We start from the raw sequence: 24,665 nt of genomic DNA, 5'->3' as shown, positions 1-24,665 counted from the left end.
CGCTAAATATTTTAAAAACGCTCTCACGCCTCTGCTCCGTAGTACCCCTCTATTCGCCCTCTAGTTCATACGCAAAAAATTGAAAACATAATCCAAAGGAACGCACCGGAGCATAGTTAGTCCAGCCAAGAAGTAAAAACGGCGACAACGACGGCAGCATAAACGGCAGGCGACTTGCGAACGTTGGTTGGAAGTTTGAAGCGTGAGTGTGGTGGAGTGAAAATCAAAGTTTTAAACTCCACTCGCACGAGCGAGGGTGTGAGGCGTAAAAGTACATGCTTGAACGTGGCTGGAGTGCCCAGCCTGGCTTTGTTGGTCTTCATCTGATTTAGAGTCGGAGTCGGAGAAGTAATATTGCATTTTAAATTAATCGTCCCTCGGTGCGCCGTTCGGCAGTCATTGCTCAGCCGGGCATCGGATCGGGTTGACTTGGCTTGCGTTCGTGTTGAGTCCGTGCGTTCGTTTCACGCTTTCCACGTTTCGGGTTTGTTTACACGCATCGAGGGGCTCGTGTATTCTGAGCTACGCGAGTGCGCGCGTTGTTTTTGTTTTGATTCGTCGGCGGCCAAACCACGAGGAAGGACTAACCGTCGCGACGTCGAGGCGCGTTTCGGTTTCGGTGGCGGCGGCAGACTTGCAAGGATATCTGGCATTTTGTTGGGGGGACAGGAATCAGATGGGGTTTGGGGAATCGTATGTAATTGGAAAAGTGACGTGTTGATGGTGACAGTGCTTCGGGACCGATTTTTTTCACATGTTGTATCATTCTTTTGTGGGGGGAAAAAATTAACATCGCTCGCTTATGCATTAAGGATGCTGATTCTGTTTCTTATCCGCCATTTAAATTATGTACTAAGCGATCGTGGGGTGACCGAGGGGACGGGAAAACTGCCGATGATCATGTCAATCGATGGTGTTTAATGGCTGCAAGCAACACCCGGGGATGCTGAATTGGGCCGGCTTGCCGTCTCTGGGTGAAGGTGATTTACGATTCAATCTGTTAAAGCTGTCACACCGGTATGCGCGCTGGAATACTTAGCTGGAGCTGAAACATGCAGTTTTCGGTACCTGTCAGGCTGCAAAAATGACAGGGAAGGAGGAAATCGATTAGGTGCGAACAAGTGACATGTGCGTGACACATTAAGAAAAAATAAACGTGCGCGTTTCGGGTGTGTTAAATGTTTTCGAAGTGGTTTTTGTGAACAAGTTTCCAAATATAACAATGGATGGTGATTGACGAAGCGTGACGAAAGCGTTCTCGGGACTGAGAAGGTAAGAAATGTTTTGACTTTCGACTGTCAAGTCCAGACTGATAAGCGTTTGATGAGGCCAGTATGGGTTTTGAAATGCAGCATATAAACCATGCTTATAATTTATGCTTTGACCACTTTCGCTAATAAGCAAGGTAAAATAATATAAATTAAGTTATTAATATGAAAACCTTCTTTAAACATGATTCAAGGTAAATATTCCTGAAAATTTACTAAAAAATAAGAGATTTAAACCTAGAAGAATGTTTATATGAAACTAGCTGACCGATGTGTTTTGCACCACCTTTCAAATAAAATTTGATTGTCTAAAATATTTTAACTCTGGAATACTTTGTAACAAATATCTACTATGAAAATCGCTTTTCCGGATTAAGAAATAATTTAACGCTTTTTGTTTTAAAGAATACCTGTTATTGATTTTTTTTTGTTCATATCCAAAATCTGAATATTCGACTGAGTGCTCTATATTCTGTGAGAAAAACGAATATATATTAAACTTAAATCAGATATTTCTAGATTTTTTATTAAAAAAATAATTCTTTACATATATTCCCAGAATAGATCTGAGTTAAGTTTGTGAATTTATTTTTCCAAAAAATAAAAATCATTGATCTTTTATTCTAAGAATTGAGAAACGAATTTCCGACAGCCCGTAGCGTAGAACTCATGGATCATGAGATCGAATCGCGGTCATGGCATACATTTTCTTTGGGTTGGTGGTTTTAACATTTTTAATATACTAGCCAATTATATCTCCGAAAAATGAACGCTTAGAGTTAGAAAAAAGGAATCTCTTAGAGGAAACATCGAGTTTCATTGAACGTGTTTGTGTTCTTTTTAGAAAAATATTTTAGTTGTATGAATTTATCAATTGGACCTCAACACTTGTGATTGCTGTTTTTCTAGAAAAGTCTGTTCCTTTTTTTTCAATGACTAAAATTTTAAGGATGTTTGAAAATTTTTTTTAATTTTTTTTCATTATTTCATTTCATTTCTGAATATTCAAGAAAAAGCTCTATTTTTGGTTTACTTCTGAAGTCTCCCGACCTTCATTAAAATAAGGGTTGGGTGAAAGTGGGAGGAGTCTTTCAATTGAATCATCTCATTATCAAATCTGAATTGTGTTCTATACATAGTGAAGTTACAAAGAAATTGTTAAAGTAGATTTTGACAAACAGAACCAAAAATTACTATGAAAATACTCTTAAACAAACATGCAAAGATCTATAAACAAAACCATATTAAATCAAAACTTACCTATCAATATAAACCATGACCAGTTTTGTGCAACAAACCAATTGTTTTTTTTAAATGTAGAATCGTATGTTGGTTTTGTATGAGAGCATCCACAAAAGTGTGAAGAGAATTTCATATCTGCTAATCATATCATTACATAAAAAATTGTAGGCCTTCTAAATTTGATTTGAATCACATGCAATTTGTTTCAGTTCTATCATATATTATTCAAATTCGTATGGGAGCCTTCCTCCCTTCATTTTAGAAAAATGTGGTCTGACAGTACAATAAATTGTCTTATTTCATCATGACTCGTCTATTAATGAGATAAATCCTGTCATTATTTCAAAATAAGTCTATCATCAAGTATGATGCAAAACTTTTATCAATTCTCGATATTTTTATGGAAGCCAAAACCAAAACTTTTTTGTAAATTCAATCAATCATTTAATAACGTTAAAACTTTTAGGTGGAATGGTCTCTTGGAAACTATTCAAGTTTTTCACATTCTTGTCCATCTTGTTAGGAGTCCCGTTTCAAAAAAAAAGAAAAACTTCTTAAAATAACCATCTTATTACTTCAAAACTTAGATGTGTACCAAATTTGATCAAAATAGTTGAAAAAATGTCCGAATTTTGTCATATTGTATATGGATTTTACACGGGTTTCTTCAAATTTTATATGGAATTTACCCCTGCCCTTTTCAAAAATGGAAAAGGTTTTCATATACAATACAATTAATCAAATCATGGTGGAAAATAATAAATTTTGATGTAAATCGCTTAAAATTGTTTCGGTTGTTCCATATAAAAGGGAAGAGTGGGATCCTCGCTCCATAACTAAATCGCTCCATAAAAGATTTAAAAAAAAAAGATAAATGGTATGCTTTCCTATATTTTTTAAGCGAAAAATGTTCTGACTGTTTACAAAAAGAATTGTTTTTTGGATTTCGAAAATGATGGGGAATCGTGGGCCAACAAATACAAATTAACCAAATAACACGCAAACTATTTGATTTGATCCAATACTGTAATTTCATAATTAATTTAGTTATTTTGAAACAATTTCAGGTTATGAAATAAAAAAAAGTGTTGTGTGTGATCGAATAGATTCACAAATATATTATATTTATGTTCGTCTCTATTGCATTGAATAAAGTTGACATAATATTTTTCATAACTCTTTATTTGGCATAAGAAAACTTAACAAGTAGGATAAATGTTTTGAATGTTTGTGAAAACACAAACATTTAGGTGACCCAAGATACCCCACATTATGAGGCCCATGATACCTAACAAGCTATGATTTGCAAAATCATTGCATAAATCACACTAATAACATAACATTACATTACAAAACATAACATTACATTAAATAACATACCATTACATTACAAAACATTACATAACATAACATTGCATACCATTACATAGCAGAACATTAGATTAAATTACATTTTGAAGTTTTTGTCATGTTTGTCATTTTTGTCATTTTTGTCATTTTTGTCATTTTTGTCATTTTTGTCATTTTTGTCATTTTTGTCATTTTTGTCATTTTTGTCATTTTTGTCATTTTTGTCATTTTTGTCATTTTTGTCATTTTTGTCATTTTTGTCATTTTTGTCATTTTTGTCATTTTTGTCATTTTTGTCATTTTTGTCATTTTTGTCATTTTTGTCATTTTTGTCATTTTTGTCATTTTTGTCATTTTTGTCATTTTTGTCATTTTTGTCATTTTTGTCATTTTTGTCATTTTTGTCATTTTTGTCATTTTTGTCATTTTTGTCATTTTTGTCATTTTTGTCATTTTTGTCATTTTTGTCATTTTTTTCATTTTTGTCATTTTTGTCATTTTTGTCATTTTTGTCATTTTTGTCATTTTTGTCATTTTTGTCATTTTTGTCATTTTTGTCATTTTTGTCATTTTTGTCATTTTTGTCATTTTTGTCATTTTTGTCATTTTTGTCATTTTTGTCATTTTTGTCATTTTTGTCATTTTTGTCATTTTTGTCATTTTTGTCATTTTTGTCATTTTTGTCATTTTTGTCATTTTTGTCATTTTTGTCATTTTTGTCATTTTTTTCATTTTTGTCATTTTTGTCATTTTTTTCATTTTTTTCATTTTTGTCATTTTTGTCATTTTTGTCATTTTTGTCATTTTTGTCATTTTTGTCATTTTTGTCATTTTTGTCATTTTTGTCATTTTTGTCATTTTTGTCATTTTTGTCATTTTTGTCATTTTTGTCATTTTTGTCATTTTTGTCATTTTTGTCATTTTTGTCGTTTTTGTCGTTTTTGTCGTTTTTGTCATTTTTGTCATTTTTGTCATTTTTGTCATTTTTGTCATTTTTGTCATTTTTGTCATTTTTGTCATTTTTGTCATTTTTGTCATTTTTGTCATTTTTGTCATTTTTGTCATTTTTGTCATTTTTGTCATTTTTGTCATTTTTGTCATTTTTGTCATTTTTGTCATTTTTGTCATTTTTGTCATTTTTGTCATTTTTGTCATTTTTGTCATTTTTGTCATTTTTGTCATTTTTGTCATTTTTGTCATTTTTGTCATTTTTGTCATTTTTGTCATTTTTGTCATTTTTGTCATTTTTGTCATTTTTGTCATTTTTGTCATTTTTGTCATTTTTGTCATTTTTGTCATTTTTGTCATTTTTGTCATTTTTGTCATTTTTGTCATTTTTGTCATTTTTGTCATTTTTGTCATTTTTGTCATTTTTGTCATTTTTGTCATTTTTGCCATTTTTGCCATTTTTTGTCATTTTTGCCATTTTTTGTCATTTTTGTCATTTATTATTAAATTTCACTTGAAAAAAATCTTTTATAAAAAACTAATTTTTTTTTTAAATTTTCGTACTACAATTGCTGGATTTTTTTTTTAATTTTGTAGATACATTGTATGTTAATTTGTGCATATAAGATTTTGTACAGTTTGTTCAAATTTATTGAAAAATCTGATAATTTTCTATGATCACCCTCTCCCCTCCTTCGTTTTTTTTTCCTTTATTGTAGGCTCGGGGTGGTTCGTCTCTTTTCCCTTCTTCGTGATTTTTTGACTCTAAGTGACAAAATAAAGATTTCAAATCTGTTCCGGCCCGTTAGTTCGAAAGCAACTATACAGCAAATTTTATTTTGCTGAAAACCAGCTAAATTTTGCTGGATTTAGTCCCAATGGCTTTCCAGCAAAATTTCTTTTAATTTTGATTGCTGCTAAATCCTGCAAAATAAATTATTGAAAATCCAGCAGTACACTTTGCTGGAAACCAGCTATCTCAGTTGCTCGAAATCAGCTTTTTTTTCATAGATCAACCGAATTATTTTTGGATTTTAAATAGGATTTTTATTAAGCCCCCAAGGTAAACATATTCATAATAAGATATTTGTTTGTTAATTTTTGATAAGCGACATTTATTTATTTTTTAAAAAATAAAATTAAATAATATCTGCCAGTGGGTTGCAAAAAATGTTTGCAGGTTCCCGGGAAAAATTTGGATTTTTGGACTTTTCCAACCTTTATGTTTTGTTGAAGTCAAGGCAAAAATTTACTGTATAAGTTTTAAGAGTGCAAACATTGGACAACAAATTCATATATGACAACATCAATATAGCCTCATAATAAAGCCGAGCACAAAAAACAATCGATTAGTGAAATATCAATAATAAAACTTGAAATTTTGGAATTATTTCAACAAAACGTCAGATAATCTAGTAAAACTAGCTTTGGAGTCAACTCTCTTAACGTCCTATTACCAAGCTTGTCCGATTTGAAAACTATCAAGCAAGTACTGTACAAGAAAAATTATTTACACGGAAAATTATAAAAAGGTTAAATTTACCGAAATAGCAAAATGAACGCTCGTGAAAACCAAAAAGGCAACTTTTACCTCTTCTTAATCTCCTCGTACCGAGGTAAAATTAACCCGAATCGACAAAAAAGATACAAAACACCTAGAAATAAGGTAAACACTAAACAGATGTGAATGAAAACCCTTGTCAAAAACCGGACATCTTTTCTTCGTGTCATGCATATGTCTTCTTTACTATCACTATCGACTTCATCATGTATAATTAACCCAAAAAGATTACGTTTTAATCTGGGTATTTTCACATTGAATCAAATATGGTGATAAAATCGGGTCAAAAAAGGAGACAAAATCGGAGGTAGACAAAATCGAGGGCGTCGAGAATGTAGTAATGAATGTAGTAATACTTTGAAATTGCGAAACGATGTAATCTTTGAAAACCTTTAATCTTAAATGCAAAACATCAATCGCAAAAATCTGTTTGTCCATTTTCAATATGTGAAAAAGATCTTTAGTAAAGCTATGTGCATTTTAGGACAAATTAAACCACAAAAAATTAAACAGAAAAAATCCGTAAAAGTCAGTAAGGTCTTTCTGATAGCACCCTTGAAAATCGTCGATCCCATTTAAAAACAAAAAATAAATTAAAATATCACAAATTACCAATCGACGGCATCGATCGTCGCTCAAAACGCAATAAACAGGTAGAAACAGCCTCAGATAAAATAACCAAACCCAAATTGTTGCACAGCCACCACCAACTAGTTAATAATAATCATCTTCCACACCCGCAGCAGCAGCATTCGCAAAAACCAGCTTTAATGTTATAGGGGCAACAAGGAAAAATAAAATATATTATGTGAAGTATTATTAAACAAAAGAACACTAAACCTGAAAACAAGTAAAGTCCATCGCAAGTGCGTGCGCGAATGAATCACATGAAAGGATTCCGCCCGCCAGTCAGTAATGACGATTATCGATTCGTAAGTGATTTCAATGCAATTCAGAAAAATTGAATGGTCACCTCAACCATTGCATTGGCGTTCCATGTTCCACGCATTTTGTGATTATATGCTAAATATATGCAGCACTTTAACGGGTTGCTGCCAATTTAAATGCCGTCGCAGAAGAACAAGTTTATTCCGTTTACAGCTTTGAATCTCTACAATAACCAAAGAGCATTATTTTTAAAGGTTTTTTTTTTTATATTAAAGCTCCTACTTGGTGGAGGGAACAGAAAACTATGACTGCAAAAAGTTCCCAGTGACAGAAAATGTTGCTGCCTTCTCCCCATTCGGGACTTTATTCTGGCATCCGCAGCGAGTCGAGCTATGAATGAAGATGAGGGCGCTGCAAGCGTAATTAAAATTTTGTAGATTCGCATAATTAATAATTTCCAGCACGTTCATAACAAGAGCTCGCGGTCCTGTTTTTCCCCTACGTCTCAATTTTTGTTTGTTTGGTCGAGCCTCTAGAAGGAAAAATTAATGTGTAAGTGAAACAAAAAAAAAACCTTAACGCTCCGTAAAGAATAAATTTGAACGGTGGGAATTCGTTGGTTTTTTCCCATTCGGGGCAGTCGGTGATGCAAGAGACGTCAAGGAATTAAAAGTCGAGCGCGAGGGCGTGAATGTGCGAAAAGTGCCACCCAACATTTTTGAAGACATGGGACTGAAAAAGGCTGATGAAATGACGAAGTCAGTTTTGGGGTTTTGGGCAACGGGTGAGAACAGACCAATTTGTGGATATTTGTGAATTAAATCGACAATTAAAACTCGGACCACAGAGGCTGGTGGAAAACAAATAGTGGACATTTTTCGGGCACAATCTCTGACGACTAGTCTAAGGGTCTTTAGCTGCAGGTATGACATGGTAGTTATGGTTTTACACAGAAGTAATGGCTGATTGTGTGATGAGATTATTCAATTTAGCTGTTAATTTGAATCAGTGCTGGAGTTATGATCAATTCTTCTGACTTAAGACAAGTTTGGGTCATTAAAAACTGTGTTTCTATCATTAGTTTCGTTTCTACAAGTTTTTGGGAGTCGAACCAGAAAGAACGGTCTTATATAGAAAATATATATGGACGAGATGAAGGATATGTTGAAAATAAATAAATTTTTTAAACAAGGTTTAATGTTACGACTGGATATTGTTAAATTAATATTTTTTGTTTTTTCGGTCTTTTAAGTATATCGAACATCTTTATTTTGAAATACCCGACGTTGCGACCAGTTTCGGTGGTCTTTTTCAAGGGAACTAAAAATTTATTATTGAATTACAAATTTGTTTCGGAGCGTTGTTAATTAATAAATTATGTAGTGTGTACCTCAGTGTCGTTTTTATCTAACGGTTAGGAGTCCAGAATTACCTGCTCGTCTGTGGTAGACTTTATGTTATTTTGTATAACACATAAACTTTCAACCTTCTCACTTACACAAATCTGATGTAAACAATTACGAGAGAGTGCTCGCCAATGGAACCGCAGACATCACGGACATAAAGAAAAAACTCGGAGAGACAACAGCTATGACAGACCATATCATCTCAACAACACACATGTTTGACAACATCAGAGCGAGAAGACACTGACAAAAACAACAGACTGATAAGTGAGTTACACACTACTTAATTTATTATTTAACAACGCTCCGAAACAAATTTGTAATTTCATTAATAAATTTTTAGTTCCCTTGAAAAAGACCACCAAAACTGGTCGAAATGTCAGGTATTTTAAAACAAAGTTGTTTGATATACTTAAAAGACCAAAAAGCCAGAAAAATTTTAAATAAATATAATAAAATATGGATTCAGTACTACTGTAAAAAATAAAATAAAATAAAATTCTAAGGCAGCGTTTTATATTTTGGCATCACAAGGCAAAACAATCAAAACAAAGTTAGTCATTGATTCATTCTTGTGAGCGACAGAAGGGTCTGAGTGAATCTCTGAATTGAAATTCGTAAAATCACGACAATCGCGTAGTTGGTAGAGTAAGCACAAAGAGCGCAGATTGTTAAGGCTGCTTCTACGATTGTTTGTTTATGATTTGACCACCGGCGAAAACGGCTTCAGACTTATCGATTTTGCTGCCTTCAAACAGACTTGTGAGTGGTCACCATCGTTTGAACTTTTTCGGAGACATCCACAACACACCGTTCTCGACAATCATGGAGAGCAAAATATGTCAAATGAAATTTAGATTTTTGTAGTGGTTAGTCGTTTGACTTTCATTCCTTATGCGTAAATAATCATTCCACTATGGTCGACCAACACATCTCAACATCACCGGCGGATTTTTTTTTTCCACAGGAGAGAGTGAATAGAAAATATAGCATTTGCTTATTGAGTCTGTTGGTTCTGCTGCGTGAAAGAGATAGGCGACGTCGTAAACTGTCGGGAATTCTGGTCGTTTCACCATCAAATTATCGCTCTCGTGTACCAAGACACGAAATTTTGTTCGACAATCACACAAAGAAGAACGCATGTCGTTTCGTCTGATGGTAGACGACTGTTCCGCAAGTGTTAGGTCGCATTCGTTTAATGGCACGAACAATGAAACTGATCAAAGCAGGCTGTCGATGTCGATGGTTTACAAGTCTGCCCCACAGTACACCAGGAGATCACCGTACCAAACGCTATTAGATCGAACACGTTTTGATAGACAACCGACAAATTCGAGGCACCAACATCGAGGCAAACCATTATTTAGTGATGGATAAATCCCTACTGGGCAGCTTCTGTGGAAGAAATCATATTAGGTATTGAGGCTTTTTTATGTTCCGCGACTGCTGAATCACTGGAGATTATAATTTTTCTGCGGGAACCAGGTGGTATTTTGTTTTCCTTATCCACTTCTGTCGATTGCTAGACACTGTTTATTGATGGGCTGACTAGAGGATTTTTTAAGAGATTATGGGAGAATTCACCTTTGAACGCTTCCGAGAGTTCTCTCATACAAGAAGTGGCTGTTTTTCTTCAGTTAATTGAGTTGAGGCCGGTGGAGAGACGCCAGTCCAAGATTTTGACCGATGTCGAGTCAAGGCCTCTAAACTTGCCAACGCCGTTGTATTAAACATACTCCGCCGACAGGCTCATTTCGGATATCACTCCCTCCCTCCCATTGCACAGTGGTCCGTAAGGGCGAAAAGTGGAACTTTTTTCGTAGCGTCTCTTTCGTTTGCGGCTTTGAGGCTAGTAACGACCACCTGCAGTTTTTTGGGTCTTACCTTCATAACATTGGTCACAAAGAGGCAGATATTTAACTTAATCCAAAGACTTTAAGATCTTTAATCTTTAATCCAAATAACATTCAAAGGTTTTCTATTTAGTTTAGGCCGAAAAAAATAACCCACGGCCCAGCAAAATTCGAAATTTTAGTATACACTCTGATTCTAGATAGAGAGGGGGGGGGGGGATGGGGCACAGATGCTTTTGGTGACGTTGAGAGATCATCCTTTGAAGATGTATGAGCACCTGAAGGGCCCGCTCCGTTACCTGAGGTGATGTTCTCAGAATTAGGGCCTGGGTCCTCCAGGTGTTCCACATCTTCGTAGGAGATACCCATATCATCCATAGAAACTGCGGAGTCAAACTCTCCGCTTTCGTTCATATTTTATAACGGGGACAAATATGTCTTCCGTAATGAAAATATGAACAAAGTACAAGTATCGAAATAACAAATCAAGGGAAAATATCGCTAGTAACAGTAAAAGTTGTGAATAAAATAAAAAGGATAATGAAAAAAAATTACAAACCTTCTTTTGTTGTTTGTTGAATCCAGTGGTGATGATGCTGATGTGACTTTGTTTTGTGGTCACTTTTCGCTTTGTTTGGTTTTAGCTGCAGAAAACAAACGACGACCTTAAGCTACCATGTGGTTTGGGATAAACATAGCCTTCTTTTGTCGTCCACTAAAGGGTGATACGGTCAAAATTTGGTCAATATCAACTTGACGTATTTATTTCAATTTTGCATTTTGACAGCCAGAAAGTCTGGATCAAGGGAAAATCGAAAACCGAAAGCCGCTGAGACGACAAAGAGAGTTACCGATAGTTTCAAGTGAAACCCAAACCTCTCTCTCCAAGATGCCGCAAATAAGCTGAGTGTATCGTCTACAACCGTGCATCGAGCCAAAAAACGAGCCGGACTATCGACTTACAACAAGGTAGTGACTCCAAATCGTGATAATAAACAAAATACGACGGCCAAAGCGCGATCCCGGAGGCTGTACACGACGATGCTGACGAAGCTTGACTGCATGGTAATGGACGACGAAACCTACGTCAAAGCTGACTACAAGCAGCTTCCGGGACAGGAGTTTTATACGGCAAAAGGAAGGGAAAAGGTAGCAGATATTTTCAAGCACATGAAACTGTCAAAGTTCGCGATGAAATATCTGGTTCGGCAAGGCATCTGTACCTGTGGCTTGAAAAGCAGCATTTCCATAGCTCCCGGGACTGTCAATCAGGAAATTTACGTGAAAGAGTGTTTGAATAAACGTCTGCTGCCTTTCCTGAAGAAACACGGTTGTTCCGTACTGTTTTGGCCGGATTTGACATCTTGCCATTACGGTAAAAAGGTCATGGAGTGGTACGCCGCCAACAACGTGCAGGTGGACAAGAACCCTCCCAACACGCCAGAGCTCGACCCAATTGAGAAATACTGGGCTGTTGTCAAGCGGATCCAAAAGAAGACCAAAAAAACTGCTAAGAACGAGCAGCAGTTCAAGGCAAACTGACTTTCTACGGCGAAGAAGATGGACAAGGTGGCTGTACAAAAACTGATGGCAGGGGTTAAGCGTAAGGCCCGGCAATTCGAATTTGGAAAAGCGGAAGCCTAGCTGAATATTTGCGACGCCGACGCTTCGAATGACCCCCCATAACTCTTCATAGTGAACAAAATTCAAAACCCACGCTTGCTTCTGTTAAATATCGCAAGACTGAAGCAACCTGAGGTGGCAGCAAACTACGGGCAATCACTCGAAGCAGTGCTGCCAGCAGAGGGCGAACTTGACAGAGCCTTTCTTGACGACTGTTGGAATACCATTAAGACACCACCAACAGCATTGCGGAGAACATCATCGTGCATGTGGAACTAGCTCTCGACGGAATCCGCTGGTTCGACGAAGAGTGTAGGAGGGTGATGAACGAAGAGAACGCCGCGCTCGCGCTGGCGGCATTAGTACAAAGAAGCACCAGTCGAAACGCGGAAGAGACTGCGAGTCCGAATTTTTCTGGAGCAAAAGCGCCACCTGGAGGAAGAGGAGCTCGAAGAGCTGGAGCAGCTGCATTGTTCCCAGGGAACAAGAAAATTATATCAGAAGCTCAACGCATTCCGATAAGGACAGAGGCATCCTGACGGACGTGAGCTGTTCAAAAGGTGGAAGCAGGACTTCGATGAACACCATCGGCGAAGCCAACGATATAGATAAGCCACTCACAAGATGAGTGAAGTTAAGGTAACCATTCGCCAGCTGAAACAGCATCAAGTCGGTTGGCAAGGATGTTATCGCAGCTGAACTCATCAAAATTCGCACGGATGAGTTGGTCGATTTGCTACACTGGTTGATGGTCCGGATTAGGGACATAGAACAACTACCGGAGAAGTGGAAGCAGGGAGTAATATGCCACATCTACAAGAAGGGCGAAAAGTTGGACTATGTAAACAAACGAACGCTCACTGTTCTAAATCCCGCCTATTCCGCCGCCTAACGCCACAAGCAAGTATATTCGTGGGAAGTCATCAGGCTGACTTCATGGAGGGACGGACCAGATTTATACACTGCGGCAAATTCTCTAAAAATGATGTGAACACACCCTCTATTCATCAACTTCAAAGCCGCACACGGCACGATCGACCGTAATCAGCTCTGGAATGGACGAGGACGGTTTCTCCAGCAGTGCTATGTTCGGATTTCAAGTGAATTTTTGAGTGCATTCGAATAGCGCAGGGGGCTTCGACAAGGCGATGGTCTATCCTGCATGATGTTCAACGTGGCGCTAGAAGGTGTTATTTGTCGAGAAGTGGGCGAAATGCGGGGCTCGATTTTCAACAGATCCAGTCAACTTATCTGCTTTGCCGTTGCTGCTTTGCCGATGACGTTGATATAGTCGGCAGCTCATCTGCGGCGGTGGAGGAGATCTATCTCAAACTGGAACGCGAAGCTGTCCAAGACGAAGTATATGCTGGTCTGCGGATCCGTGACCGACCGACACCGCTTGCCCAGTAATAACAAGGTCACGATCGACGGCGACGAGCTGGCGATATTCGAAGACTTTGTCTATCTCGACTCACTGGTGACCACAGACAATGACACGGCGGCAAATGAGTCGTGCTTACTATGGACTCCACAAACAACTGCGGTCGAGAAGACTTAGCTCTCGTACAAAGTGTTTTCGAGCGAGTAGTGTTAAGAGACATCTCTAGCGGTGTGCAGGAAAACGGAGTGTGGAGTTGAATGATAATATGGTATCCAGAAAGTGGTGAAGGATGGACGGATATGCTGGACAGGATATGTTGCGAAATTGACGGGCAACTGTCCTGCATAACAGGTGTTTGTTACGAATTCGGTAGGAGCAAGGTGGTTACACCAAGTGGAGCGTGACCTGGCGAATATGGGATTTATGAGAAATTGGAGAGCGGTTGCCAGTGAGTTGGAGGAATATTGTTCATAAGGTTATGTCGTGAAACTGTGTAAATAATTATAAAATTAATAAATTTTTCATCTTACCCCGCTATTGCATTTTGCCCGTTTGACGGTTCGCAATGAATTTATAAAATCGTTTTTTTAGGAAGACAAAAAAGTTGTCGAAAACTGAATATTTCATCTTTCTAATATTTTGACATTAGAGAGTCATTTATTCAGCAACTTGCATTTTCTTCACATTTTACTAGCCTGAAGCAAGTATGTAAGTATATTGACTAACAAATCCCAAGATGTGTTTTATTTTTTATGTATTTTTTTATATTTCTTACATTATGCGAATTTCTTAACTTGAAACAGAAAATATGCTTACATACAAATATTTGCTGAGTGATACCAACAGGGCCGGATTAAGCCATCGGGGGGCCCGGGGCAATTTTTCTTGGGGGGGCCCTTTAGTTCGATTTTTTTTTCAAATGCTATCCCAGAAAATACAAAACTTTTTAAACGTGTACAAAAACTGTAGATGAGTTAAGTATACTATCTTCGAATAGCCATTTTGTCTGCGTAGAAAATAGTTTCTGGTATTTTCAAATAAAAATTGTAAATTTCTCACGTGCAAACATTGTGGAAGAGTTTTGAAATTACTTAGAAATGAAAGCTCTGATTTATGCTGCAAAATGCAAAATTTAGTTTTCATTTTTTTAAAACCCTTATCACCAACTAATATTCTCTAATTTTAAAAAAATGACCAAATAGATATTTTAAATGATTTTCATATCATCATTGATCGTTTGGTTTGTGCTTATTCGAGAAATATTTACCTAGTGACAACTAGGCAGAATCATGCAGATTTGAAACATGGAAAACAAAACTAAAAAAAAAAAATACCAAAATAATTAAACCCATATTCCAAAGAGATACAGATATAAGAGTTTAAAAATTCAAAACTTTAAAACACGTTATATTCAGAACCAAAATTGAGTGTCTCAAAATTAAATCATAATTTCAAATCATGTTTTGAGAAACAAAATAAGAATTAAATTTAGTTACAATCAGAGCAAAAGCAGAAATTACACCAAATGTGAATTTCAATTCTATGTCGTTGAAACACGAAAAAAACCTTTTCATGAAATGTTTATAAATATAATTATCATCATATAAATTTTTTTATCAAATTGTTATTCTAAATGTGACAAAAGTTTCATTCGATGCTCTCAAAGCCAAAGGGGTATGAGTGCAAAAATGATCGGTTGAAAAAAAAATTCAGTATAAAGAAGATTAAATGTTTAAAACACAGAATCACTTATCATTGAAAAAAAAATCAAATAAGGAATCCAAATGAGTTTAGTACCAAACAAACAAAGATCCTGAATTTTCAAAATTCAGAAAAATTATGAAACTGAACTTCAATAACTTAAGAAACAACACAAGACTTGAAAATTCCAATGAATTTAATCTGGAAAAAGTTAAGATTAAGTTCATAGAAATATTCATATTAAGAAAATCACTCAAAGATACTAGCAACTCAGCTGTCAGATCGTTTTCATGATAATTTAAGAATGATCATTTGGAAAATGATATGCTGAATTCAGGATATTCACTTCAGTAGATTATAAAATTTTGTCTGTTGAAAATGTTCCAATACAAATTTCAAGTTTAATACAGAAATTGGGATGGAAATATAATACAGAAACCCTGTATGTTTATATAATTTATATGTTTAGTGTATGTTTACACGTATATTTGCACGTATATTTGTGTTGCAAATTCGAAATACCCACCAAATGGTTGTCTGGGCTGTTCTGTACAGAATATCGAGTCTGATATTATATTTCTATAAAAAATGAAAATTTGAGGTGTTTTGCCTCATATTCTTAATAATTATTTTTTTCGAATTCGGCTTTTTCCAGAAGATTTTGATATTCTCAGCTCCCAAAATATGAGAGAGCTCCTTCACTGCTTACTCTAGGGAGCCCCCTTTACTTTTTTAAGACAAAAACTAATCTCAATATTATTTTACGGGGGCCCTTAAGTTTTTATATTTCAAGTTTTCATTCCGATTTTCAAGTTTTGATTTCTTTTCATGGATTTGTAGAAGTATGATTAAAGTAATGTTAAAACTTTTCCCCTCGGGGGGCCCCCTCGAGCCGGGGGGCCCGGGGCAATTGCCCCTTTTGCCCCCCCTTTAATCCGGCCTTGGATACCAATTGACAGTTTTAAATTTTTAGCTATCTCCCTCTCTTCATCATAAGGAAACATCAACGCCCCATTCTTTGATCCCTTATCGAATATCTCACGACAAAAACATCAATCTAATTGTTCGCTTCATTTCCCTCGAAATACATCAACAAAAGTGGCACATTGCTGGCTGACTGGAGCGCCCGAATTGACGGCTGAGAAACTGTCCAGCAGTAGGTAGTGGATCATTCATGTCTAGCTGGCAGGCTAATTGAAATGCACCATTAAACCTCTCTTCATAATTTACTTTTCAACAAAACGGCATCGGTGACGTTTAGACGATGACGGTCGACGACGGCGCGGTCTAATGGATCTAAGATGTAATGCATCAACAGGCTAATAAATTTGCAACTCGAGCTACATTTGATGGAAGGTGCATAACCTTTTCTGATTCCACCTTGCCCCTGGATACCGCTTATGTTGGCTTTCTGAAGTCCTGAATATCAACTCCCTCCGGGGCACTCTGAACGGGGCTTTCAATGTGAATTTCAATTCTGTAAAACGGTACCACCATTCAAAATTCGTCGCGTTTGTAATGCACAAGATTGCATCCCGGGATTTACCGTGCTCGACGTTCTGAATCCACACTTACAATGCCCCGGTATGCATTTATAAACCTTATGAACCGCTTCAATCCCGCGCTCACAACAGTATATCTTATTACAATTTGCCGCGGGCTGTTGTCTCAGTTTTGCCATATTGACTTATCAAATGTTAACGTACGATGGCGGTGTGAATAGACTTCAAAATTGGCAGTCGGCCGACTCTCTAATAGAATAAATCCGGTGGCGATGTTTATCTGAAAGTGGGTTTGGGTGGAAGCAAATCTACGCCACAATAATTGACATGGCTTCTGGTCCTTCTGTACGTATATTTCACTCCTGTCCAGAGATAAGCAACTTAAATGTTTGACACCTGCACCTGCAGCTATGCAGTCTGAGAGCTCTGTCAGGTTTACTGACACGGATAGCTCTAGTTGTGGTCGGTTGTCCCATATCAGGACCATCATCAGCCGGGATGTCGCCGATCTGGATGTCAATATTGTCGCACTTTAATCCTGACCGAAGGGGAATGTACCATGGCATTCAGAGCAAGTTGGCCCTAAAACAGCAAATACTAAAAAAAAAAATTAATAGCATGACTTCCTCATACAAACCAGGAGTCATTTTCCAAACCTTCCTTAATCGCCTTCCTAGGGTCAAAGGGCTTCAGACGGATTGAGCAAAGTCAAATTCAAATGAGCTCATTTCCGAGATGTTGATCTTTTATCAGATGGGAATCCCATCTTGGGTACAATTTCTGGGGCCCTAAGGCTATTTTGCAATCATTTCAAGAGATGGGTTTTCCTCTACCAGGGCTCATTCAAACAGTAGGGTAGAAATGTTCGTTTGCGAATTTACTCCAAACGTTACTCCGAGAAACAGCGGGTAAGCCGTTTTAGGGTAAAAGGATACACTTGGTTTTCAAGCTCAACTCAAATTCTTAAAAATATCAATATAATACAAACAACCTGTTTATTGAGAGAAATGAATTTGAGATAACTAACGATTATTTGGAAGCAAATATACACACTAGCCATGAATTTGAAAATAATATTCACAATATGCGTATATAACATTATGCATTTCAGAATTTTCTCCATCCGTATCCAAGCCAGGGAATTAAAGCCATATTTTTTAAATTCGGCCATTTGATCTTAAATTTTAGAACTCGAAAACCTGCCAATATCCGAGTAAATCAATCAAGCAAATTTTCAGAGGATCTTTTTTGAAAAAGAAAAACATGGAAACTCGGCAGTTCAAATTGAAGAGCATCTGTCGAAATTTGGCAGTTTAGAACGTGACAGCTACACAGAAAGAAAAATGTAATCTTACGTTGCACGTTTTCACATCATCACCACAAATAATATGAAAAAGAGTATAACATCTAAAGGCTAAGATGAACTTTACATGTCACCGCATGCGAAATCCAGCGTCAACGTCAATTTGCCAATTCTGTTTTATTTTCGTTCCTATTGGATTCCCAACGCAGACGAACCTGTGGACGAACTTAATCAATTAATTGTTCAATGTGGTCGTGTGCGTGAGTTTGAAACAAACAGAGGTAAGAAATATCATCAAACAATACCTTATTTTCAAACTAACAACTTTCGATGGCAGGAAATCGATGCTGCATGCGATGGAGTTGAATATAAAATCATTGCCCCAGCCTTCGCTTCCGTCGTCGAGAGAATTGGGTGAAAGAAAATGTAACAATAATTGTAATTATTCCATACTTTTTTCAAAGTGTTTAGCTCAAGTGTTCATCTTCAAATTGTGGGTTTAGAAACGTGAAATAAATCTCTTTCTCTGTAAAAATCCAGTTTTTTTTAATAAGTAAAATATTTCCTGACGAAAAACGATCAAAACAATGTAAACCTACAGTTAACAATACCATTGAATGCTCATGAAAATTTACATGAAATATACCGGTTTTTCGCACGTAAATAGCCGATTCCTTTCTACCCATGCTGTTGCATGTAAATCTACGTGGATTTTTCTAACTGTGTAGTTGTAAAATCAAACAATCCGATAGAGTTGACCGAAATACCTACATGAACTTCCAAAACAGCCGGTGATTTATGTTGTTATTATTGCGATAATAGATGCGCCGCTTTATATAAAATTTGCAGTTGGCGAACAGTTATGGGAAAAAATATCCGGTACAACTGAGTTCGATGTTTACTCTCGGGCTCGAGTTCGCGGACATCGGTTTAAGAGGCAACTGTCTTGCCAACTGAGCTAAATAACAAGCAAATTGAAAAAAAGAGCCATGGCAGTGCAGTGATGTTTAACCGAAAAAGTATAAAATCACCAAAAACCGGTTGAGTTTACAGTAATACCTGTAAAAATTAGCTTAGCTTAGCTTAGCTTGGGTGACTAATCATATCCACCTTAAATCATTGATCTTGAAATGCTGTGTAGAGATATCATTCTTCAAAAATTTTAAAAAAAGTAATTTTCAGATAACATATTTAATTAAATTTTGCTCAACTTACGCATTTCGAATTTTATGATCGCTGGCGTGGCTAAGCAGAAAAATTTCTACCTCGCCAATGGTTGCTATCCCATGATTGATCGAGGCCATCAATTTTGTGCAAGGGCCAACAGAATGGTGCTTGGGATTAGCAGATCATTTACAAAGGACAATGCTCCTGCTCTCCCTTTGAAGAAAATTAATAACGGCGCCGGCTACGTCCTAGAAGTCAATGGGAAAAATATGAAGGAATTTTGGTGAATGGTACGATCGAATTTTCCTACACCTCCTATACTCCTTGATATTTCCTAAGGAAACTTTCTATTCTTGAGGCAGTAATAAGAATTTTAATAGTAAAATAAACCAAATGTTTCAAAATCTTCTTGAGGCTAACTTATTTTCCTAGCTGTTATTCCTGTTACATTATTGTTTTTTCGAAAACGACTTTTCAGGGTAAAAATACTTCTATGAAGTTTCAAAGAATATTTATAAGCAGATATTTAAAATATTATTGCTTTGCTTTTGTTTGTGTTACTTTGTACTTTGTTTGTAAAGTAAATTGTGATAAATGATTATTATCGTTTTTGTAAACTCATCAACCCCATTCAATTCTTTGCCTCATATTGATGTAAACGTTGATGTAAACGATAATTCCAGTTCTTTAACTAAGATCGATTCAGTTGCTTCTGTTAAATGATTCACTTGGTGTTTTCTTAATAACTGTCTCAACAAGTCTCCAGGTTTCGTAGAAAGGATAAACTCCAGTTTACTATAAGCTAAAATAGTCATTATTTTCATTTTTTTCTCTTCATTAATAAGGTTATTCCTGAAACATATGGTAGGAAACCGCCGCTATTTTATTCAGGAATATTCATCATAAGTGATTAGTTATTTCCAAATAGGTAATTACAATTTGCCTATTTGTTTGGATAACTGACAATAAAATATACTTAATATTATACACTCGCACATGTTGGTCATTTTTTGCAGGTTTAGTGTAGTATGGACAATATTTTTAACACTTCTATGTCGAAAAAAGAACGACTGTAAATTCAAATTGATACCCACATTTGGGTGGCATCTAAATCTACTACTCTATTTATAAGTGACAAACAGCATGAATTGCAAAAGAAATTTAAATTTGTACGGTGGAAGTTCCTGTCAAAAATCGAAATTAAAATCAATATTTTTACTTTTTAAAAGGATTTAAAAATTAAGTAAATTTTCATAATACCAAATCAGTGTAAAACATATAAAACATACCACAAACATACCTACATATATTTGGTCATTTGTTTTTGTAGAGAATCAAAGTATCTTTTTTTTGGTAAAAGGATGATCAGATTTCCCGATTCCCGGGTACGAAAAAAGGTCATGTCGTATTTCAAAAACCGACTAGGATACACATTTTGAGGATTGCCCCAAAAAATGTCCTGTGCATGATTTCAGCTCAATCGGATTTGATTTTGGGGTGACTCAAAGCACTCAAAGCCCTTAAAAATCACCCTAGGCGGGAATAAAGGAAAGAGGAAACTTTCTGGGATTTCTAGGACTTCAAAAATCACTAAGCGAAACCATGAGAATTTTAATTTTGATGTCAAATGATTTCAAAAATCATTCAAGAAAAATTTATCTGACTTTGTGTGACATTTTTCTAATTATTTTTGACAGTTAAATTATGCACAACCTTGGACGATTTACTAAAAAAATCCTTACATGCTACTTTATTAGAGATTTTATTGAATGTTTTCAAATGATTGAAATTTGAAAAATATTTTTGAACATTATTTCACAGAACTCTATCCTTTATGGACTTAATACACATTCTGTTTTTGAAAAATTCTCTTATCATTTTACCTTTGTAATTTTATTTAGTACGCTGGTTTTTTTTTAAAACGATTTTATTTTACAAGGTTTTATTTTAAACGATAATTTTTTTTAAAATGACGATTTTCAAACATGTAAAAACAGTACCAAAACATTTTCGCTTTTTTCCAAATCCTTCTTTGTTGGGTGGTCTATTAATTCGGAGGTAGCTTTTCGACATAATCATGGACCGGAATAACTAGTGAAAGACTCTGAGGAAGTTCAGATAGGGATATCGGTTCGAAATTCAAATTTTGCTAGAAAAAATAACAATACCCATAATGCACAACAAATATGAAAACTGATTTCTAAAACCATAAATTTTACTGGTACGATTAAAAATTATTTAGAATCAAAAGTTTCAAATTTCATTATTTATTAATGAATTGTTCAAGAAGAGATTTGTTTGAAAATAAGTTAAGTTTTCAAATTTTCAATCAATTTTTTCAAAACACCAGGAAAATAATAATAATGAAAATTTTGAATACGGATTCAAACCATAGGGGAGAGTGAGGATACTTGGTCCCTGGGGATATTTGATTCCTAAGCTATATCTCGAAACTGGAATGTCCTACAAAGATCAAATGTTCTAGAAAAATAAGCCAAATGAAGCAAAACACCAATGCTTATAGCTCAAAATTTTTTGACAAAATGATTGTTTGAGTAATTAAAAATTTCACGAAATTGTGATTTCAAGATCTTTTTTCATCACCTTGAAATGTTCCTTACTTAGAAAATTTATAACCGAATTAAAACCCTAGATTTTTAAAAAAAAAAACACATAAATACGAATTCAAGAATAAGATCAGTTTAAAAATTAACCTTGATTCAAAAAAGGTAAGAAAAATATAATGATTTTGAATTATTGATCTTGTTTATTGACATTTATTAACTTCATTTTCAATTTAAGGTTGGGTTGGAAAAATTTTCGGTATTTTTTCGAACTCAAACCAAAGGTGAATTTTGAACTCTTGATTTTCGAATTCTCGAAACTAAGATTTGATGATTGAATTGAATTTGATAAAATTTCACTGATCGAAGTCATAGGTTTAATCGTTTTTATATGAACAAATATAAAGTTATCCAAATAAAAGGCTTAAAAAGTCATTTCCAAAGTTAAAAATACAAACTTTATATGTTTCAATTCAACCAAAGTAAAGGTTGAGAAATTAGATTTCTTGAGTGATTAATAAGAAACTGATGAAAATAAAAAAAAATTCAAGCTTTGTTGTAAAAATTGGAAGCACAAAGAATATATAAATTTAGTAAACATTGGGCATTTATTTAAGTTTTTAAGTTGCAACTTAAAATTATCTTTCGATTTTTCCATGATTAGCAAAAAGGAAAATAAAAAATTATAAAAATTATTGAAATTTTTATAAACCATCAAGCGTAGGTTTTATAGTTGCAAATTTCAAGATCTCAATATGTTTGACCTTCAATTGAAATATTGGGTCTTGCAAAGAACAAAAAAAAACAATGTTCTTCTGATTAAAAAATTAAAAACACGAAAATTTGAATTGAAAAACAAAGACTTATTTAAAAAAAAATCAGAAAATTGAATAAGTAGGGCTATGAAACGCGTTAAATTTTATCGAAAATTCTTACAAAATAGGGTACAAAGGTACAAAAGATAGGTTTTATTTATTGTGTGAATCAAAGCAATCGAAAGCTCCCTTTAATTTCAACCACCGTAAAAGGATTTCATAACAAAAACCTCTTACCATTGTTTATTAACTCATTGGAACAGTATTTTTGAGCTGTATAATTTAATGACTGATATGTAGAATTTTTGCGTCTTGGACTCGAATCTTTTTCAAGATTTCGTCTATCACCTCTCGTTTCGGTGATATGACATTAAGGGGGGGGTAGGGTCTAACACTTTCAAAAAATCGATTTTTTTATTTTTTTATTTTCTTATTGTAAAACATTTCAAGAATGTTGTGTCAAATTTTCAAGTCAATCGAAGCAAAACTGTAGAAATTATAGGCCTTTAACTCCTCCTATCTAAAACTGCAAGAAAGCAAGAGCAGAAACTTCAAACACGTTTTTCTCGAAAGCACATTTTTAAAGTCCGTGGACATCGTCATTTGAAAACTACTTATCCGATTCTTTTCAAATTTGGAACATATTTTCTACATATAAAATACCAGACCCCAACGTTTTTCTTTTTCTTTTTTTTTACTTTGGGGAGATTTTACTGATAAAAAATGGCGGATTTTTTCGTGAAAAATCGTAGTTTTTACTTCAAACAGCCACAAAAATTTCATAAAAATTTTTTTAAGTTAAATAAAAACGTTGGGGTCTAGAAAAACATCTATTAAAAATATTTTGCTCTGATTTTTTGACTTCAGATGATTCTGTGCTGAGATACAGTGTCCACCGCAAATCCTGATTTTTAAAAGGCGTCCTCGAAAATGCTCCGTCACCGGCTCATTTTTCAATATTTTTCTACGAAAAAATTACTAAATGTTCTTTTAACAATGCTTTGTATAATGCAAAAAATTTGAATACATTTGTTTGAACGATAGCTCTAGAAAAAAATCGTGAAAATGGTGTTTTTTTTTCACCCGTTAGACCCTACCCCCCCCTTAAGAAGCTTGAAAATGAATCAGATTGGAGTGAAATCAATCATGGCCAACTGATGAACCATCAAATATTCAAAAAAACTAACTGACCCGGTAAACTTCGTTTTACCTTTAACTTAATTAATCATTAGAAAATGTTTAATCTTTTAAGTTGATTTTATATGGGAGCCTCCCTTCCATAAAAAGAGAGATTCTAGATACTGTTACACAAACAATCACTTTCCCAAAAAACCCTCGGATACCAAATTTCACTTCATTTCAACCGTCCTTTTATACGTGATGGTGTTACATAGAAAATGCCTTCATTTTTATATATAAGATACTGATTCAAGTGGCACTAAGTCGCTAACTGAAAAATGCATAGCTGATTTAAGAGACGAAAAATGAAAACTTCATCACCATGCAGATTCAAAACATTAATTTAGACCAGGTACTAATTTTTTAAAAGATTGATTCCAGAAGATATTCGATCATATTTTTTACTGGAATCAGAAGAACTCTTTTTGACTTCCTTTACCCCTGGATTAAAGTGCCGTTACGGTAGTCATGCCTTCATTAAGTACCTATGCATGTCATAAATGATGAAAAATTAGTTTTGAACAGAATACGACATCTGCTAAAAAAAGTTGAATTTATTTATGGAAAAAGGAAAATTTCTCAAATGAGTCTATTTTGATGAAATTTGTTTCAAATAAGGATTTTGTTATCGAAAATGTTAAAAAAAGGTTTTGTATAATGTTTTACAGATTTTCTCGAAACTTTAAAAAAATTTCTCAAATGACTTTGAACTTTTCTAAAGTTATAAGAAAAACAAAAGTTGACAAAAATAATTGAGTTGCATGTTTCGATTCAGGACACCAAAAATAAATCAAAATTAGCTCCTAAATTCTTTTCACCTCGGAAAAATGCTGATTTTATTATTGTTATGTGAAATTTATTCAATCACTTTTGAATGTGAATTTAAGCATTTTAAAGAGCAAGAAATACAAAAT

The 24,665-nt window shown here is 34.9% G+C and overlaps 1 protein-coding gene across 1 annotated transcript in view; it reads left to right on the top strand.

Moving 5' to 3' along the window:
* Window positions 1-507: 507 nt before the first annotated feature.
* LOC129741631 (uncharacterized) overlaps window positions 508-24,665 on the top strand; it is a 409,801-nt gene continuing 385,643 nt past the window's right edge. The window contains exon 1 of the mRNA XM_055733371.1: window positions 508-1,272. The gene's annotated coding sequence lies outside the window, so the exon portion shown is untranslated. The remainder of the gene's footprint in view (window positions 1,273-24,665) is intronic.

This window comes from Uranotaenia lowii, chromosome 2 (genome assembly GCF_029784155.1).
Source record: "Uranotaenia lowii strain MFRU-FL chromosome 2, ASM2978415v1, whole genome shotgun sequence".
NCBI lineage: Eukaryota > Metazoa > Arthropoda > Insecta > Diptera > Culicidae > Uranotaenia > Uranotaenia lowii.
The sequence above is the reverse complement of the archived record's forward strand: the minus strand, read 5'-3'. Positions and strand labels throughout refer to the sequence as shown.